At 38.7% G+C, this 13,547-nt stretch overlaps 1 long non-coding RNA gene across 1 annotated transcript; it reads right to left on the bottom strand.

Annotated features, from left to right (window-relative positions):
* Positions 1-2,065: 2,065 nt before the first annotated feature.
* Positions 2,066-13,332, bottom strand: LOC125094362 (uncharacterized). The gene is made up of 3 exons (XR_007125482.1): positions 13,234-13,332; positions 12,096-12,161; positions 2,066-2,381 (listed from the first exon to the last, which is right to left on the bottom strand). It is a non-coding gene; the product is annotated as an uncharacterized LOC125094362 (long non-coding RNA).
* Between the last annotated feature and the right edge of the window lie 215 nt (positions 13,333-13,547).

The following is a 13,547-nucleotide window of genomic DNA, read 5'->3' as shown; positions in this document are numbered from 1 at the left end:
CTCTACTATCTGGTCTCTCAGCTACTTCTTTCCTCTGAGTGATAGTGTGATTTATAATAAATATATATTTGATCTTTGTGTCTTTTTCTGGCACAGAGCTAAAACCCTTAAAATTTAGGACCACTTCTGAGTTGTGGAACATGTGGGTATGCTGGGAGAGTGACATGTTCAGAGAGCACTTGGAAGTTCCTTTCCCCACACTTCACCATATGTGTTTCTTCCATCTGGCTGCTCCTGAGTGATAACCTTTTATAATAAACTGGTAATCTGGTAGGTAAGATGTTTCTCTGAGTTCTCTAATTAATCTCAGATTGAGAGGTCTTTGGAACCTCGTATGTCTAGCTGGTTGATTGGAAGCACAGGTGACAACCTAGGCTTTTGATAGACATCTGAAATGGTGGTGATGGGAGGGCCATCTTGTGGGACTGGCCCTTAACCTCTGGATCTGATACCATCTCCCAGTAGACAGTGTCAGAATTGAGTAGAACTGTAGGACCCCCAGCTAGTAACAGAGAATTGCTTGGTGGTGTGGAGAAAACCCACATGCATTGAAACTGGTCCCAGAATTTTACTCTGCATGAGTAGGTTAAGAATCAGCCTGGGATTTAAGTGGAGTTAATAAGCAGATTTGGTGGCTCCCCTCTGGTTCTCTCATTTCTTAGAATTTTCCATTCAGTTCCAGGCATCCTGCAACCCCAAATGTCAATATTTATTTCTTTAATCCAATAAGTTTTCAGTTTCTTTATGAGCTATATTCTGTGCAAACTGGGAAGTGTTCTCAGAGAAGCTGGATAAATGTAAGTTCATTCCATTTGTTTCCCTTCCCCCAGTGATTGAATCCCTTCCAGCTCCTTTCCGGTAGTAGCTGCTTTCCAAAGCCTTCGACAGTTGTTTATTTTTCATTATTTTGTTCAAAATAAATGTGTTATTAGTAGAAGACTTAGCCTGCTATAAACTGTTCCTCTATTACTGATTGTCCCTCCCCATACTGGATTTCTTACCGTTCCTCCAACACACAACTTTTCTGACTTCTGGGTCTCCACATATGCTATTCCTTTACCTGGAGCCCAGTCAACCTTGCTCTGTGGCTAACTTGTTTCCAATTATCCTTCATGCAGGAGTTGAAACATCAGCTGTTCAAGAAAGTCTTCTCTTACCATCTTTAACACATCTAGGTTGGTTCTCATGCTGTAATTCCCATAGCACACTGTACCATTTGTTATGGTATAAGACTCATCTTTCCTATACTTATTTAATACTTTCTTCCTTTTTAGAGTGTAAGCTGCATCAGAATAAAAACCATACCTTATACCATGCTTCACCAATAAGAAAGTATTCGGTAAAGATTATAGCTTTCTTTAATGTCAAAGTATAAAATGTTTTGATTACCTTTTCACAAATATTGAGCAAGTGATTTATTAAAGTTATTCATAAGGGAATCCATCAGGATACAGATACATGTACAGGTAGGCATCGACCAATAATCACAACAAAATTTCTTTTTGTCCACTTTGCTAACGGTGCCTAGGTGTTCAAACTATGTCCAGCTCGGAAGTACAATAGCACCTTTTTGGAAAGCTTTCAGTGATAGTAGCACAAACCAAATATTTAAAAAACTAAGTCCAGATAAGTCTTCTGGAAGCTTTTAAATCATCACCAAGAAATCCACCCGATAACGTTAATGATCTATCATTAATGTCATCAACTCCAAGACTGCTTTACAGCTTTAAAAAATTCTACTAAGTATAAATATGATTATATTCTTTTCCACTCTCCAGAGCCATCTTCCTCTCTGTAGCTGAAACACACAGAAGTGCATTATGCATCTCGGGAGTTGGATTAACTCATTTTAGACAAAAGGGTGACATGGCCATAGGCACTGTTAGATATATTCTGTCTTCTCTTCAGAAAAATCAAACACATTTAGCAAATCAGAGTTCGGATATCCTGGGATACTCCTGGGTACTCCATTAATTCCAGGCAGAAACCATAATCTAGCCCAGGGCATGGCACATCGTTGGGAAACAAACCTTTATTTAATAAATCGATGAAAATGGCCATGGCAAAAATTCAAAACAAAGGCAATTACAATAAACAAAGTTTATTGATTAGTCCATAAACATGACCTTTAAAAAAAAAGTATAAACCATACAACTGACTTTGGTTAATAAATCGAGGTGCTCCCCCGGTGGGAGGTCCACCTAACCAACACAGCTCTTACAGCGCTGAAGACCATTCTCGTTGCAGACAGTACACTTCAGAGCTTTGAAAGAGTCTGTAAAGCAGTTTCGAAACACTGACATCTTGCTCCCGTGGCAGACGGAGCACGGAAGAAAGCCAAAGCCTCCACAGGAGGGGCACTCATGTGGATGCTGTACTCTCTGTAGAGGAACAGGGAGGACAGAAGACGTGTTAGCATGAACAACTCAGTCAGTCTTCCTGTAGTTCTGTATTATGGATGGTCGTAAAATAATATTGGCATGATATGGCTGTGGACTTGAAATCACCGACCATTTATGCACATTAGACCCGGGGGGAAGCTTGCTGAAGTTCTACTTATTATCCCATTGATGGCCATCAACCGCACAACCTCGGTTCGTGAAGACTGGTACATTTTAGATGAAAGAGTTCATAACCCAGGAAATCTATCTTATGAAAACATGCATTTACAAACCAAGCAATTCAGCAAATGGTTATTTGCATTAGAGGAAAGTACTGTAGCTTTCCCTTTAGTAACTCTTAAAAGTTTTCTAGTTTTGTTTATAGAAGAGTATCGCTAATAGTGAGTCTGGAAAATCAGAAAATTAAAAGCTGAATAGTGGAGGAGCCACTGTCAACTGAAGATTTATTGTTGTGCTGCACGTTTGAATAATGCTTTGGTTTCTTAAAAGCGCTTTCAAATGCCTTATTGCATAGACCTTCCCTAAGCTCATCCTTTACACATACAGACACCTTCTACTACAAAGCAGGTAATTCAGGCATCTTTACCCTCTTTTTATATTTAAGGAAATAGGCATTGAAATCTTAAGACATTTATCTAAGTCCATAAAACTTCCCACAATGGCTATCTACCACTCTACCTCAAGTAAAGATAAAACGCCCTTCTACTAGAATGAAAATAACTATGCAGTGTGTTGAGGATAATATTTTGAAAATTATTCACACACATTTCTATTTGCTTCTTTGAGCACATATCCTTTGCTGGCATCCATTAGTGGGACTAGTGGGGGGAAATTAAGCAGGAGTCATTACAGAATGAATACAGAGAGAAAAGTGAATTAAGACCAAGCTTCTGACTTGCAAAATAGGAGTCTGCAGCAGTGTTTGAAAGCTTGGCTTTGTAAAGGGAATAATTGCTAAAATAAGATTGGGAAGGGGTGCCTGAGTGGCTCAATGGGTTAAGCTTCTGCCTTCAGCTCAGGTCATGATCTCGGGGTCCTGGGATTGAGTCCTCCGTTGGGCTCTCTGCTCAGCAGAGGGCCTGCTTTCCCCTCTCTCTCTGCCTGCCTCTCTGCCTACTTGTGATCTCTCTCTCTCTCTCTCTGTCAAATAAATAAATAAAATCTTTTTTAAAAAATAAAGAAAGAAAGAATAAAATAAAATAAGATTGGGAAATACAATCTATATACACACACAGAAACACACTCAGACAAACATATTTTACATACACATACATATGGCTATTCTCTGGAGATTCACAACTGCACACACTAAAGTCCCCAAAGCACCCAAATGAAAGGAAACCATTAACTAGGTTTAATCCATCGTTTCTCCAGCTCATACAGCTACGATAACCCTTTTCCCAGGAAACAACTATGATTCTCTCACAATTAATACCTTAAGGAATGCACTTTGGAGAACAAACATGAAGGGCATGATTGCCTGAAAATCTGTATGTTCCCAGATTCATTTTCAGATATACATTTTCTTTATATGGCAAAGTTCACTTGCAGTTACAGTTTGACTTAGCTATTAGATCAAGATGGCAAAATCCATGCAATATCTCATTGTTAGTGGCACAGAATTACTTTGATGGAAAGTAGTGGCTGGCAAGCTGAATGAAGCAAACAAGGAATTTTATCAAGATTATAGACTCAAAACTGCCCCCAAAAAGTTAGATTAAGGGTGTACAGCAATCTAATTACTTTCTAGGTGGGTTTTTGTTATTCCTTTTTGCAAGAATTGACCAAAACATGGTATAGTGAATCAATAATTTTTTTTCTTTAGAAAAAAATCCAACAACTTCGAGGAAAAGCAAACCTAGTGATAGGAAATGAAGGGAGGAGAGGAGAAGGGAGTTGAGGGAAACTGGAGGGGGAGACTATGGACTCTGAAAAACAAACTGATGGTTTTGGGAAGGAGGGGGGCAGGGGGTTGGGTGAGCTTGGTGGTGGGTATTATGGAGGGCATGTGTTGCATGAAGAACTGGGTGTGGTGCATAAACAATGAATTCTGGTACACTGAAAAGAAATTTAAAAAATAAAAAATTTTAAAAAATAAAATAAAAAGTTAGGGGAAAAAAGCAAATTATAAGAGAATTAGTAAATAATGGTGTTCTTAGTGAATTTTAGAAAGAATATGATGAAGATAGGCCCTTGACATTCATTAGAGCTATGCTAGAAGTTTATATTAAAAATACATAATGACTTGTACAGCAAGAGCCCTGACTGGTCAGAACAAATGTTGGGTTGGCCTAAGTTCTAAAGAAAGGTACTGCAGGGCCCCTGAGTCCGGAACTTCACTTATTCGTGCTAGAATTATAACAAGGTCTGGTTCCAAGCAGAATAAGGTTATCAAATTTTGCAACTAAAAAGATGAGATGCCCAGTTCATTTGAATTCCAGATAGACTACAAATAAATTTTTGTATGGGTATTTTCCAAATATTGCCAGACTATGGAAACAACCCAAATGTCCCTTGATACTTGAATGGATAAAGAAGATGTGGAAGACATATGCAATGGAATATTACTCAGCCATCCAAAAGAATGAAATCTTGCCATTCCCAATGATGTGGATGCAGCTAGAGAGTATTATGCTAAGCAAAGTAAGTCAGAGAAAGACAAAAACCATATGATTTGACTCATATGTGGAATTTAAGAAACAAAACAAATGATCATTGGGGAAAAAGAGAGAGAGGCAAACCAAGAAACAGACTCATAACTATAGAGAACAAACATAGTTATCAGAGGGTAGGCAGGGTGGCGATGGATTAAATATAGGATAGGGATTAAGGAGTGCACTTGTGATGAGCGTCAGGTGTTGTATGGAAATGTTGAATCACTCTATTGTATGCCTGAAACTAATATTATACGGTATGCTAACTGAAATTTAAATGAAAACAACCAAAAAAGAGCAAATCCCACAGTCTTTCCTCTTTAAGAGTAGTTTTTAACCTTTATTTACATCCATGCTTGTCTCCGATAATGTATTACATGGGATCCTCAAACCAAAAAGAATTAAAACGATACGTGCTGTGACTGAAACAGAAGTGGGGTGGGGTGAGCAGGTCTGGAGTTCGCACTGCTCCATTAGCCTCCAGGAATCTCATTCTGGTTAAGTCACCCAGCACAATCTACTCCATTTGTTCTTCCAATAAAAATAAATAATTCAGTCATTTCTAGCTGTCTCCTTCAGAGAGCACTTTTGTTATAACGTTATACTTTCATTAGACTTTGGTTCCAACTTAAAAGAGTATCAACAAAGAAAAAGAACTGGCTTGGATTCGATGTATTAGATGCAGCTAAGGAGATGGTTCTGCCCTCGGGACAGATGTCAAAAGAGCTAGAAAAGTCCCCTGAACAGGGACAATGTTCTAGAAAGGAGGAAGAAGGAAGAACCAAACGTAGCAATAGTCATTATTCTTAGCAACAAAGCAGACTTCCACTTTCAATGAAGAGGTTTACTGCAGCAACATTGAACTTGAAGCAATTAGCTCTTCCATGCCCTGTAGCCCAGCAAAGTGAGAAACTATGTAGACCTGGGTGAGAATAGCACACGGAGGACTGAGTCTACAGAATGACCCTCCTTTGAATAGTGGTTTGGGTAAAGGCATGTCCTTTTGGGGTGAAATTCAAAAAGAAAGGAGGGAGAAGTCATTCTCCCATTTTACCTATTTTTGTTCACATATACTTGGTGAGAGACTTTAAAAAAAAAGACACTCAGTAGATGAGACACTTTCATGTATTCCTCCATTCCACAAATACTAAGTGTCTACTTGCCAGGCACTGTACAAGGCACTGGGGATAAAGCTGTGAGCCAGACACTTTCCTGTTCACTTCAGAGTAGCTCTCAACCCCACCCTTAGGTCTTTGAATAAGTCTACTCCATACTGCAATCATCTGAATAGAAGCACAGAAGAACTCCAGACTTTCTAACAAAGGACCAAGGACACAAGGAGAAAAGGGTGGAAGTCATGAATGGTTGTCAAATAGATTTCCTTTGTAGCACAAACTCAAATTCAGAAACATAAAGAGATTTTCCCCTTATCTAATACAGAAACATCAAAGGCTTTCAATGTTTTCCTTGAAATTAGGAAATGAATGTATTTATCATTTTTAACCTCAGATTGCCCACTCCTATTCTAGTAGAGCTGGAAAGACTCTTAAGTATTCCAGCAAAGAGGAAGTAATTTATCTGAGTTCCTGTAACCATAAGCCTCATCACCCAGATTGTCTATGAAGTGAATTTATCCACATAAGAAATCGTCAAAGAGTGCACACTTGGCATATAGTCATCTCTGGACAATTTACCTCTGTCTGTGTATTTTGTTTTAAACTATATTCAACAATTTAATTCAGCAAATGATTGCTAAGTGGCTGCTAAACACCTCTCTGTCTGATCAGACTGGTAATAAACACAATCTTTCCTGATAATCAGAGTTTCCAGTGTCCTCCTTTGCAGACTTGAGAAAGAAGCCACTGAACAAAATCCAGACACAGAGGAAATTTGTAGCTCATGATCCTAAATGTGTAAGTTAAACGTATGAGTCTGATTCTTGAACCCAGGGTGATGGACTGCCACAAACGTACTTAAAAAGATGTTCAGATTTCAGAGAAAGGCAGGCAGAGTACATGGCCTGATTTCCCAGGTGAGTAGGTGGTGTTCTGCTGCTGTGGTCTATGACCATACCATGGGCACCCCCAACGGAAAGGGTGATCATCCAGAGCTACGCTTCTCCAGGGAGAGTTAGAACACTTTCTGACAGCTCCAATGCCCCGTAAAAATAGCCATAGCATCCTCCATGTGTAGCTGAAAATCTTACCCCTATTCCTCATGAACAATAAGTAATCACCAGCCCTCAGGGGAGAGTCAGATTTTACAAGAAAAAAGTACAGGCAATGGACACTATATTGGCAATCTCATTAGAAATGACAAGAATGTTTGTTCACATCTTTAAAAAAAATAGCAAGGCAAAAGCATACTTGGAGCTTCTCTACCATCTGCAATCTTTAATGCAGTATCTGCCATAACCAGGTGTTTGCTAATACATCTCAAGGCTCCCCCGGCTTTCTCTGTGTGGACACCAGCAGGATCAGCCATTCATCATGGTTATTGTTTGGGGGGAGCCTGAAACACTTCTTTGCTTCTAATCTTCAGCTTGTTTATTCATATGAAGAAATACATAAATACATAAATAAATAAATTTCACTCAAATGGTGTTTTCATTTCATCCTTCTCACCCAAGCATTATCCTACATAAAATAATAATTTTTCTCTCCTTTTTCAACAGTTCACTGCTTTGCCTTCTCAAAAAAGAAACCTTGGATGAAAGAGGATTTACTCATCTTTTCACTCAACAAATATTTATTGTCTATTATTTGCCAATCCCTGTTCTAGGCACTAGAAGAAAAGAATAGAACAAAGTAGACAAGGATCTTGTGTCCACATACTGCTCATACTGTGTCCCCATGGAGCTCACACTCTCATACTGGAAGAATCCCCTGCAAATTTCATCTCAGGAACAGAACCCCCACTGGTGCACCTAGCTCCACTAAGCACAAGTATACATACCAGCTATTGCAATATTCCAGCTGCTTCTGCTGGCTTTGACCAGCTCCTCATGTGTAAGTCCACTGACAATCTTCATCAATGAATCAGGCTCACTCGGCTTCCCAGAGCCATTTTCACTTGGGCTGGATGTATGCTAAGATTCTTCAACCAGGAAATTTTAAATTATTTGTTGACTCCATTTTTAATGGTCTAACTGCAACTGCTCTGCCTCTTTGCTCACCATCATTTGGAATAACTACTGAAAACTAGGACCTGAATTATGAGGACTAGGACAGGCGTCATCTACCATGTAGCACCAAGTTACAGCAAACTAGAACCTGGCAAGATTTGACTGGTTTCTCTCTAAAATTATGACCAATTTACCTATCTTTCAGGATGCTCCATCCCTAGTTTAAGAGCCTAATGTTAAAATCTAGCCTGCTCCCTGGATGTAATGCTCTGTCTACTTGAGCCTTCGGTCATACCTCATATGATCAGATATCGCAGACAGCTATATGCCACTTAATTTGAGAATCATGGAAGCATAGATTCATGCTGAAGACCATGGGCTTTGGAGTCAAGGTGATTGGAATCATGACTCAAACACTATGTGTAAGGTCTTTAGCAAGTGATCTAATCTTCTGTGCCTCCATTTCCTTGTCAATAAAATGGGGACAATAACAGAACCCAACATGTAAAACTGTTTTGAGGTTCCAATGACTTAATACATGTAAAACATCAAGAATACTACTTGCTACATAGTTAAGTCTCCAATGTTTCCAACCTCATGAATATTTAATTCCTACTCCACTGCCAAAAGTCAACTTGAAGAATGAGATTGGTTTAGACCTGAATCCTGCATCCCTAGCCACTTTTCTTGGCTCTTCCAATTGCCTCTCTTGAAGGTATCTTTACCTAGGTTAGTTTGCCTTAATCCCTAGCCTCTTTCACAGGCAGAGTTTAGAGCTTTCTTGGATGGCCACAATTTCTCTACCAGTTTTGCCATATGGGAAAGGCAGCCCAACAGAGTTATAGCACCTTACACCAACTACAACAGCAGAAGCCAGTACCATACAATTCTTTTCAACATCAAGAAACGTCTTAAATATTTGCACCTTATTTATGTCATCTGTAGAATAGAGACAGACTTAGTGAAGAGGACAAAAGCTTCTTTCCAAAATTCTTTGAGCTGAGAGAGAAAGGTTATATATATAGCATGATGGTGTTAACCAATCTGAATTAAGGGATTATAGACACAAAAAACAAAAGTCCATGAGCAGCTAAGCCAATCATCAATCTTCAAGAACAGTAATGAGAAAGATGTATCCTTTATGCTCTAAAAGATGCTGTTAAATGACAGAAATAAAAACAGTATGATATTGGTACAATGAGAACTGACAATGGAACGGACTAGAGAGCTCAAACCAAGACCTGAATGTACATGAGGATTTACTATGGTATAAAACTGGCACAACAAAGCAATGAAAAAATGGTAGATTATTTAGTAGGTGATTTGGGGAAGCTATTTCATTATAAGTAAGAAAATGAAGGGCAACCCTGTCAGGACCCTTCTCACTCCTGAGAACTCGTTCTGTATCTTCACTTCAAAAACTTCTATCATTTTATTCACAAAAAAAAAAAAAGAAAAGAAAAAGAATGAAAGAAAAAGAAAATGAAAGGCATTCCATATGAATGAAGACCTAGATGTGAGACATTATAAAGTTAATAGAAAGAAATATAAAGTTAAGAAATATAAAGTTAATAGAAAGGAATATAGGATAATACCTTTGTGACCTTAAGATGAAAGTTCACTTCATTATGAGGAAGAATAATTTGATTATATCAGAGGATTTCTATTGGATGAAGGACATCATGAAAAAAACTGGAAAAAGGAAAGGAAATATTGGCAATGACTAAAACAAACAAAATATTAATATTTAGAATACAGAAGGAGCTTCTGACAACCAACCAAAACAAACAAACAAACAAAAAAAATCTTTTATGATGTAAGATGTAAGAATATACAATTCACACAAGAAATCCAAAATCTAACAAGAATAAATGAGATACCTAAACTCAGTGGTAATCAGGAAAATATAAATTAGAACAGGAAGGCAATATATATTTACACTTACTACCCTAGCAGAAATTAGAGAACAGTACATTAGAGAAAAATGTAAAAAAATAAAGAATGCAGAAACAAATAAAAGAATGTGGCAACACACTAAACTTCTTTCTCTACAAGAGGGAATATCTCCAAAGTGAACCATTTCAGAGATACATCTACTTGGAAAATTAAGTGTATTTTCCAAGTAGATGTGTCTCTTAAGTGTATACTTAAGCAATTTCTACTCTCAGAGAAATTCTTAAGGGAATATGTTCAAAGCTGTTCTTGGAAGCACTGTCTGAGAAGGATGTTGAAGGACATCTAGGTATCCATCAATGGAAGAGTACGTATGTAAGAAATAGTGGGTGGTCACCATGGAGTGGCACTGTCCAAAACAGAGCCACTGGCCACATGGGGCTATTTAAATTTAATTTTAAATAAGGAAAATTAAATAAAATTAAAATTTCAGTTTCTCAGTCACACTAGCCATATTATTCACTATAATAGTAGCTATAAAGTGCTTGGTAGCCATATATAGCCTGTGGCTCCTACTTTGGATAATGCAGATATAAAATATTTCCACCCTGGAGTAGTTAGAAGAAATGGATTAAATGTTCATACAGTAACATAGATGATCCTTAAAAACATAGCACCTAGTAAAAATAATTTGCAATACCGTTAGGTACAGTACATAACAGTGGTACATAAATTAAAAATGTACACAGAAAATGACACACCTTAACCAAGTTAAATCATTTAAATAAATATCATTTAAATAAAATGATATGCCAGATTAATGGTTTCAAAGGGTTGGAGTCGAGTATAGGAACAAAAGGAAAAAAATAAATAAATAAATCCATCCATACAGATTTTCAAGCTGAGAGGAGTGGCAGAATATGGAGTACCTGCCCTCATTGTGCTTGTCCTTGGGAAAAATCACAGTGCGAAAAAGGCATGATTCCTAAAATCAAGGAACACATAGTTCATTTGGGACATGAGTCAAATAGCCATAGAAAAGTAATAAAAAAGCAAAAAGAAAAGAAAAGTGATAAGCATCCAACAAAAAGAGGGTTATAGGAATTCCAAGGTGAGAGAGAACCAGGTATGATTTGGGGGAAGAAGGGATACTCTATGTGGGTCTTGAAGATGGTGGAGGGAAATGAGGAGCTGGGCCAAGAGCATTCTAATCAAACTAGACAGCTTGCCCAAAGGAATGGTAGGAAGAAGCCACACATAGTTCTCTCTTTCAAGTGAAATACAAAAAATGGTAGAGAATCAGACATGAGGTCAGTAAAGGAAACTAAAGCAAGAAGAGCCAGTATTAGCATATAGATACTGGGTGGCCATATTGCCCAGTTCACCTGGGAATGCCCTGGTTCATGTGTGCTGGCCCAGAACAATTATTTGTAGAGCCTTTTCATATTCAAAGTGTCCCAGTTTGGGCAAGAAAATATATGACTTTCCTACCGATAGAAACAGGCTGATAAAATAGTGTAACAGAGGGCTTCCTCTTTTGATACATTATATATTTTGATTTAGTACATTATATATTTGAACCAATCACTGTTCTGATGCTATAATCATAAGGATTAGAACAAAATTAAAGTGTGTACTTTTGGAGAAACCATTTTCCTGTAATCTTTAGAAATGATAAGCTGGTCCATGGAAAAAATAATTTAAATGAAAATTGTAAATGTGCTTCAAAACAATTGCCTGATTCTGAAACATTTCATCAACATCTCTATTATGACGAATTAAGCTCTAATAATGCTGACTGGAATTCCCAGCTAATAGTATGAGGTTGGTAGAAGCTAACACCAAAGTCACTCCAGCAGGAACAAATCTAATGGCAGGTGATATCAAATTAAAACTGCCACACGTATCCTGTTCCATATTTGAAAGAACATGGAGAGAAGAATTGAATTAGGAAAACTCAATTACAATCAGAATGTGTTAACATTTTGATTACTAAAAATAAGATGCTAAAAGCACAATTACCTCAATTTTGGTTAAGAGGTCTTGCAGTTCTCCTGATTCATTCATTGACAAAATTTTCTCAGCACCCTATTAACAAGAAAGGGTTGGGGGGGAAGAAAATCCATTTTGTTAGTATTGGAGGAAACAAAGTTCTAGCCAGGAGACAGCTTAATCCACAAGATATTGAACACCATTCTTCCCTTCAGGTCTAAGTAAACTTAAAACCAGGAGGCCAAATTGGGGAGTAAATTTCTTCTTCCCTTCACATATTCTCCCATTTGTTAAGGTTTAGTGGAAGCCAAAGGAAGACTGCCAGCAGGAGGTGAGAGCCAGGAAGCCCACAACTATCAGATTAGGTCCACATATGGAAGGTTCCAGCACACCCTCGGAGTTGTTCTGAGAGCCTGAAGGTTGCTGTGCCACTGGGAAAGGAGACCATTGAGCAAATTCCCAGCTGGGGCTGTCTCCACCCTATTCCCATCAGTGCTGACATAACCCTTATAGCCATGCATGTAAAGATAGCAGCAGCTAATAGTAATAATGAAATTAATAACACTGACACTAATTAAGCACACATTATGAACCAGGCACCCAACATCATCTGATTGGAAGTGGTAGACTCTATTAGCACAAAGTGAGCCTCAGTGAGATTAAGCAACAATTCCAGGGCCAGGCAGAAAGCAATCAGAATGGGAGTTTGAGCACAAGCAGGGGACTCATTCCACCCAGAAGGACACCGTGCCATTTGGGACTCCAGAGAGGATTCAGAACAAACCTGAGCCAATCCCAGAGAACCGACACTTTCAACAGCCCGCTTGACACAAAACCTGAGCCTGACACTCACCCTAACCCATGCCCTCAACTCGGCCCTCGGGGAAGGTCACCACAAAGCCGGCTGGTCAGACCTTCCATGCTCCTAGGCCCTAACCCTAACCCTAGGTTGGGTTCTGAGAGGTCCATTCCCAAAGGCCTGGCTCCAAAGTCCCAGGGACTAAGAAATACCGGAGGACTCAGCCTGCAACATGGAAGGAAACAGTGCCATATGGAACTCCAGAAAGGATTCAGAGCAGGAGAACTCTGAATGCAAACCTGAGCCAGTCCCAAACTTGACCATGAAAAGGAGAACAGGGACAACGTTTGCGCTTTCCAACAAACTCACAGTGTTTCTTCTTTTCTCCTTTCCTGTCCAGCCTCTTATATTCTCCTACTCGATTTCCCAAAGTAGAGGCATCGAGAAGGAAGGAAATTACTTCTGATCAAAGGCAGAGACTATGTATGCCTTGTTCACCACATCTCCCTGGCACAGAATAACAACGGCTGGCACAGAAGAGAGGTTGAAACAATTTTTGATTAATCAACAAGAGCAGGAAAAATCGCATCACACAGTAAGTAGTTCTTGGATTCAATTCGTGCTGGGCAAGGCAGAAAACACAAGGACTCTCTTAAAAATTCTTTAAAGCTCCTCGTTCTTAA

Source organism: Lutra lutra, chromosome 2, assembly GCF_902655055.1.
Source record: "Lutra lutra chromosome 2, mLutLut1.2, whole genome shotgun sequence".
NCBI classification, from domain to species: domain Eukaryota; kingdom Metazoa; phylum Chordata; class Mammalia; order Carnivora; family Mustelidae; genus Lutra; species Lutra lutra.
Note: the sequence above shows the minus strand (reverse complement) of the source record. Positions and strands in the feature narration are given on the sequence as shown.